The 6945-nt window shown below is 45.1% G+C and overlaps 1 non-coding gene across 1 annotated transcript; it reads left to right on the forward strand.

Annotated features, from left to right (window-relative positions):
• Nucleotides 1-5324: 5324 nt before the first annotated feature.
• LOC115467399 lies at nucleotides 5325-5533 on the forward strand. Its single transcript, XR_003941697.1, has one exon. It is a non-coding gene; the product is annotated as a small nucleolar RNA U3 (small nucleolar RNA).
• The last annotated feature ends 1412 nt before the right edge of the window (nucleotides 5534-6945 follow it).

A 6945-nucleotide genomic window follows, 5' to 3' on the forward strand; every position in this document is an offset into this window, starting at 1 on the left:
TTACTGACATGCTGAAGGGGAATAAGCCCAATCAGTTAGTGTGGGAGGAGGACGGAGAGAGGCCTTTGATCAGTCAATGATGTCGAGAGGCCTGTGGGAAAAGATAAGGGATACCAGAGGGCCTGACAGGGGGACTTATGACGGGCAGGTGTGATCCAGTGTATCTATGGGGCCAGCACTCCGTACAGGTTGCACCGGGTCAGCATTAGGGGTCCCACGGGGAAGATAAAGCTCGCCATAGCGGTTTTGCCCAGATTGCCCCAAGAGTTGATTTTGGGCAGGGATTGGCCTCCATTCGCAGATTGTATAGGGAATAAGAGGGTTATGGTGACCACTTGGGCACAGCCCGAGAGCGCCAGGCATCGGAGCCTAATCTTGACCAAATTTTCCCTTTTCAGGGGGAGGTGGTGGGTGAGCCCGGGAAGACTCGCAAGGCGAGGGCAGACAGAAGGGCGGAGAAAAGGGAACGGAGAGAGGCCTTTGACCAGGGCGAGACAAAAGCTTATATACCCCAAGAAGTAGGCCGCCTCAAAGAGCAGTTCCCCCATTTCCCTCGGGAGCAGGAGTCTGACCCTACTCTAGAATATGCTTGGGAAAGTGCCCGTAGGGAGGATGGGAGCCAGGTCCCAAGATTTATAGTAGAAGAAGGGGTGCTGTATAGGTTGAGGCCCACCTGGGAGAATCCCGAAGGAGGGAAGCAGTTAGTGGTACCCCGAGCGTTCAGGCCCCTGGTAATTCGCCTGGCCCACGATCATCCTCTGGGAGGGCATAAAGGGACACAGGCCACATTGGAGCAGGTACACACTGGTGCTATAAAAATAAATATATTTTTGTAGCACCAGATATAATGGTGCACTGGGGATGGGAAGTACTGCTGGACTGCTGCAGTAGCCCAGTGGTACTTCCTTTTTAGCAAGCGGTAAGCCCACATTGGGCTTACGATCGCTTTGTAAAAGGGCCCCTAAATGATCAATTGCAGAAAGAAGAGCAGTCAGAATCTAGTAACAAAGGACCACCCAGCCCAGAGGGATGAAAGCAGATTGTACTCACCAACGAGGTCAGACTGAAAGGTCTATAATTCCACCACCTACTTACTTCTGCTCTTGTGCAGAGGGATCGTCCTTCTCCAGTCTTCCTGGACCACACTAGACTCTAGGGAAGCACTGAAGAGGTCAGACAGCGGAGCTACCAGGACATCTCCTAGTTCCTTGAGTACCTTCGGATGTATCCCATCAGGCCCCATCGCTTTGTGTACTTTTTGTCTAGCCAGCTCCTCATGAACACAGTCTTCTGAGAATCAGTCCAGGTCTACCATATATCCATCCCTATTAGAGTTTGTTTTCTGCGGTCCTACCCCAGTGCATACCGGCAGAAAAAAAGCCCTGGTTGTAGGACTAATAACAAAGAGTATTACTTGTTCCCTTATTAAAGTGAGTGTAAAAGCATAGCCTAAAGGAAGCAGATTTTCTTAAATGAAGTGGTTAAACTAATATCCTTCTCTTAGATATATATAAGAAAGGAACAGTAAACCTGGTTTTATATATTTGTAAATTTGTACTACAAAAGGAAGAAAAACCCTGTTTATATCAAATCAGTAACTCTACCTGATAGCAGACAGATCAAGAAAATGCAAGGAGAAATTGTGTCAAAACTGGCTGTGTTTTTGAAGGAGATAAGCAATGGATTTGGAAGGCTATATAAGATTGCTCTTACTGCATGGCCATTCGAGAGGGAGCACTTACCACCACCCATTGAGGTGGCAGTAAGGGCTCCCACTGTAACTGGGTAGCACGTGGCACTGCCCAATAACTGCTGTGTCACCACCGCTTTATAAAAGGGCCCCTAAGTGCATTAGTGTGTAATGCAGTTTAGCAAAAGGACCCCTTGATTAGAACATGTCCTAACTTGTAACTATCCAAGGGTTTTGCTTCCTTGTTCTTTATTCTTCCACCTTGCCAGATCCTCCTTTTGGGTACTTATCCAATAGTCTTCTGCTTTAAGCCCAATCTTTGTCTCTAAAATGCAAAGCTGCTGGTTTGAATCCAAATGAAGCCAGTAAGTCAAACTCCAAGAAAGTTGGGGTAAGCATCTCTTTTTTTTCTTGTCTATTTCCTATGTACTGCCTGCAAGCCTGAATGCTATTGAAGCAAGGTACATCAAGGCACAGTAGTCAGCTTTCTGTCTCTGGATGGCTCACAATCTGAGTTTCTACCTGGAGCAATGGAGGATTAAAGTGACTTGCCCACGTGCTGCTGAAAATCATTACATACTACTCCAGAAAGGATGGTGAATGCATTTTTGAAAGCCCTGAATGATGTCTCTAAAGAAAGAAATTAGGAAGAAAAACAGGGTGACTTAACCCAAATATTTTTTTGGTATATAGCCTCTTTCTTAAATGTTTGCAATATTCCACGGAAAAGTTTTACATGGCTTTAAATACAATGGTCAGTCTTATGGTTCATTGATATTGGAACAGATTGGGGAGACCCTGTAGTTTCAATAGTAAACCTGTTAACTGTAAATCACTGAAAAAGCTTTTGCTCCAAGAAAGCTTTACCTACATGCCTGGATATGAACTAAAGACCTTTTGATCTACAGGCAAAAGCTATACCACTCAGCTCTGCCCCCACTGTAGATGTGAATGACCTTGACTGCACAGTTAAAATCCTGAAGCACACACAAACAGCTACCTGTAAGGAGGTCTTTTACAAAGCTAGTGTTTTTAGCTCGTGCTAAAAATCAACTGGCGGTAAACACCTTCCATTTTTCTTTTTCTTACCCTTTTCAACTGAACTTGGAAGTAGGTGCGACCTGGGTGTACTAGATATTACCTGTGCAGAAATGCCATTCAGCAGTTCCTCTGATATTATAGGCACAAGCAATTGTGGTTCCACCAGCACGTCTCCTGTCATATTGTCATAACAAGTTGCATTTGTGTGTACAGTGCTGCCTTTGCCTGGAGGGGCGTTCTCAGTCATCTGTGTTATTGGCATTACAAGCACATTACTGTTAAATGGTTAATCTTCAGAGGAGGGTCCCTGAACCATTGCTTGAACGGTGTTGGAATAGTAGCAGGTTTATTTTCGAAAGAGAAGGGCGGCCATATTCCGACCCAAATCGGGAGATGGCCGCCCTTCTCCCTTGGGCGCCCTAATCGGTATAATCGAAAGCCGATTCTGGGCGCCCCCAACTGCAGTCCATCGCGGAGATGAACAAAGTTCCCGGTGGCGTGTTGGAAGGGTAGCGATGGTGGGACAGGGGTGTGCCAGGGCATGCTTAAGAGATGGCCGCCCTTGGCCGATAATCGAAAAAAGAAGGGCGGCTGTAGCGAAAATTTGGTCTGCTTTTTTTTTTACCCTTTTTTTTACGACCAAGTCCCAAAAAAGTGCCCGAACTGCCCAGATGACCACTGGAGGGAATCGGGGATGACCTCCCCTAACTCCCCCAGTGGTCACCAACCCCCTCCCACCAAAAAAAAAACAACTTTAAAAACTTTTTTGCCAGCCTCAAATGTCATACCCAGCTCCATCACAGTAGTATGCAGGTCCTGGAGCAGTTTTTAGTGGGTGCAGTGCACTTCAGGCAGGTGGACCCAGGCCCAATCCCCCCCCCCCCCAACTGTTACAATTGTGGTGGTAAATGGAAGCCCTCCAACCCGCCCCCCCAAAACCTACTGTACCCACATCTAGGTGCCCCCCCTTCACCCATAAGTGCTATGGTAATGATGTAGAGTTTTGGGGAGGATTTGGGGGGCTCAGCACCCAAGGGAGCTATGCACCTGGGAGGTATTTTAATGTTTTGTTTTTATTTTTAAAAGTGCCCCCTAGGGTGCCCGGTTGGTGTCCTGGCATGTGAGGGGGACCAGTGCACTATGAATCCTGGCCCCGCCCACGACCAAATGCCTTGGATGTGTTCGTTTTTGAGATGGCTGCCTTCGGTTTCCATTATCGCTGAAAACCGAGGCCGGCCATCTCAAATCCGCCCAAATCCTAGGCATTTGGTCAGCCCCAACCGTATTATCAAAAGAAAAGATGGCCGCCCATCTTTTTCGATAATATGGTTGGGACCACCCCTTCTCGCAGCCGTTCCCGGAGATGGGCGCCCCCTTTCGATTATGCCCTTCCTTGTCTATTGAAAAGCATGAACACTTAAGGAGCATGCCATAGAAATTATATCTCAATTATGTTCAACAGAAAAAAAAATGCTTGTCCAAGTCACCCTGCTTCTTCTCATAACGCTTTTTTCAGTCATCATTCAAGGCTTTCAAAGCTACATTCTTTCCAGGAAAGTCTGTAATGAGATCCAGATGTGCCGCTGATAAGCAAAGGATGACCCCAGTCTTGCCTCATCTGGATCCACTTCTAGCCCTGTTTGCCTTACCTCTTCTAGGTCCAGTTCTAGTCTTGTCTGCTGTACCTTGCCTAGCCTTGTCCTGTCTGCCTAGTCCTGTCTCAGTTTCTGCAGTCGGGATTCCAGCTGCAGCCCAATAGTTCACCTTCCTGTGTCTGTGATAGCAGTATATCAAGTCCCATCCCCTTTCCCTTTATAGATGGGGCTTGACTCAGTGGAAGAGCATTTGAGTGCAAACCAAGCGGTCCATGGTTCAACTCAAGATGCCCCCTTTTATCCATAGCCTCCTTTTAAAATGATTTACAGTTAATGGATGAACTCTTTAAATACAGGCCTCCTCAAACCATTCCAATATCAACAAATTAGAAGAATGACCATCATATTTAAAACCCTATAAGCCTTGTCTATTGAAAAGCATGAACACTTAAGGAATATGCCATAGAAATTATATCTCAATTATGTTCAACAGAAAAAAAATGCTTGTCCAAGTCACCCTGCTTCTTCTCATAAAGCTTTTTTTCAGAGTCATAATTCAAGGCTTTCAAAGCTACATTCCTTCCAGCAAAGTCTGTAATGAGATCCAGATAGTGCCGCTGATAAGCAAAGGATGACCCCAGTCAACAGTAGTTATCCTGCTGGGAGGAGCTCCTGCTTATATCCTTTTCAGTGCATTGGAATACTGGTCCCCTTGTTTTTACGAAACCTTTTAGCGGTTGTCTTGCATTGGCTGCTAGGTCACCATATGAAAAAGAGGAGGAGGTGTATTTCATGAAACAGCTGCCCAGATATGTTGGAAATTGTAAAGCTTGCACACCAAAAACACGAGCAGTGAAAATTTTCATGCCACATTTTTGATATAGAAAAATCACAATTGCTCCATAGAACATATTTGAAGCATTGTCTACTCCCCCAATTTGAAAAGAATAGTTGGCAAGATGCATGGCGTGAAGAAAAGGCCTAAGATTAAGCAATTGGAGCTGTACTTTTTGGGATCATTTCTATAGTGTCTAACTTGATAAAATGTGTGGGAAAATGTTTGGTTGTGCAGTTTACAGGGAAGAGCTGCAGTATTCTCTTCCGAGAATGAGTCTGTCTTACAAGTCTGCTTTTACGGCAGTGCTGTATGATCTTGATGAATGCTCTTAATCTCTTTGAGAGAGCTATTCAGTACATGCTGAATAGATTATTTTTCAGGTAAGACTGCTTTGTTTATCTCTGAGTGGATTACAGTGGTTGTTTATTCACAGGTGTTGGTTGAAATCTGTTTTTCTCTGGCTGGAGTACCTTGCTTTTGGGGGGGGATGTTGGGGGGGTTTACGTTTGATTGCTTGGGCCTCTTGGGCTTCTGACCTGCTGCAATGCTATTGGAGCTTCTGTTTCCCTCTGCTTCTTTCAGTTGGAAGCTGTTCCTTGCATCCTTCTAAATGTCTGTGAAGAAATATTTCGCAATGTCGTCCATGAGGCACAAAATCATATAGGAATAAAGGAATGAAGAAAAAAATAACTGACACAAAGAAAAAGAGAGCAAGAGAGAGAAGGAAAAAAAGCTGACTCATAGCAGCATCAGTCCCTCCCATGCATATAACTATTGTGGCTAGGGCCAGCTGTCAAATTTCATCATCACTATCTGGATATTACCATAGCCTATGCCAGAAAGGCTAGTGGATGCATCTTTGAAAGCCTTGAATAGAGAGCAAAATTTAGCCTCTGTGGCAGCGTGGCTGGCCACAGGACCTCACATAGATATGGCAAACACATACACAGATTGCAGGTAAAAGTAAAAAGTACCTTATTTATGTACAGAAGAGGGGTTGTAGTCAGCTCTGTTACTTCACAGTCCTTTAAGTAGAGTCTCTCTTTCTCATTCAACACAGTGCCAGTCAATACTCTTTATAGGGCTGGCTCTTAGTCTGGCCCAAACAATGTGGCAACTAATGCTGTCTCAGGTCCCTTCTGGACACACACCCAAATTCATGTACTTTATGAATATTCTGCAAGCTTTTCTCCTATCTTGGCAGTCTTCTTTCCATATAGATTTTCAACTCCTGAAGGTTGACTAAACACACACAATTTCCCACCCCAGGGAAACACTTAGGCTGAAGCTACTCCTCTTTCCTGGCTTCCCTCAGGTACTGTAGTCTTCTCTCTCTCTCTCTCATTGCTATGTCTCAAGGCTGCTCCCTAGAAGCTTCTTGACTTGGGCCTCTCACCACTCCCTTGGAGACCTCTTGCCTCAGGGAATCTTCTGACCTGTTCCGCATCAGGGAATTTAACCACCTCCCTGCCTGAGTCCCACCCTTCTGACTCAGTAGGAGCAACTTCACCTGCCATAAGGTGACAGTCTCAGTGAGAAAGTGATCCTATGGGAACCTGGCCATATACCACCCACTCACTCACAACCTCCTTTAATTCTGTATTAGGCTTGAGGGAGAAGGACCTATAAGGGCCATTATGTGAACTCAAAACAAAATAAAAACAGACATCACATTTTCTTTCAATGGTTTTATTTCTATTTTGAATGTTATATTAGCCATTGTTCTAATGTTAATTACAGTCAAACTGCCCTATGTTAAAGAGACTGGATACAGAGAATTA

This window comes from Microcaecilia unicolor, chromosome 3 (genome assembly GCF_901765095.1).
Source record: "Microcaecilia unicolor chromosome 3, aMicUni1.1, whole genome shotgun sequence".
NCBI lineage: Eukaryota > Metazoa > Chordata > Amphibia > Gymnophiona > Siphonopidae > Microcaecilia > Microcaecilia unicolor.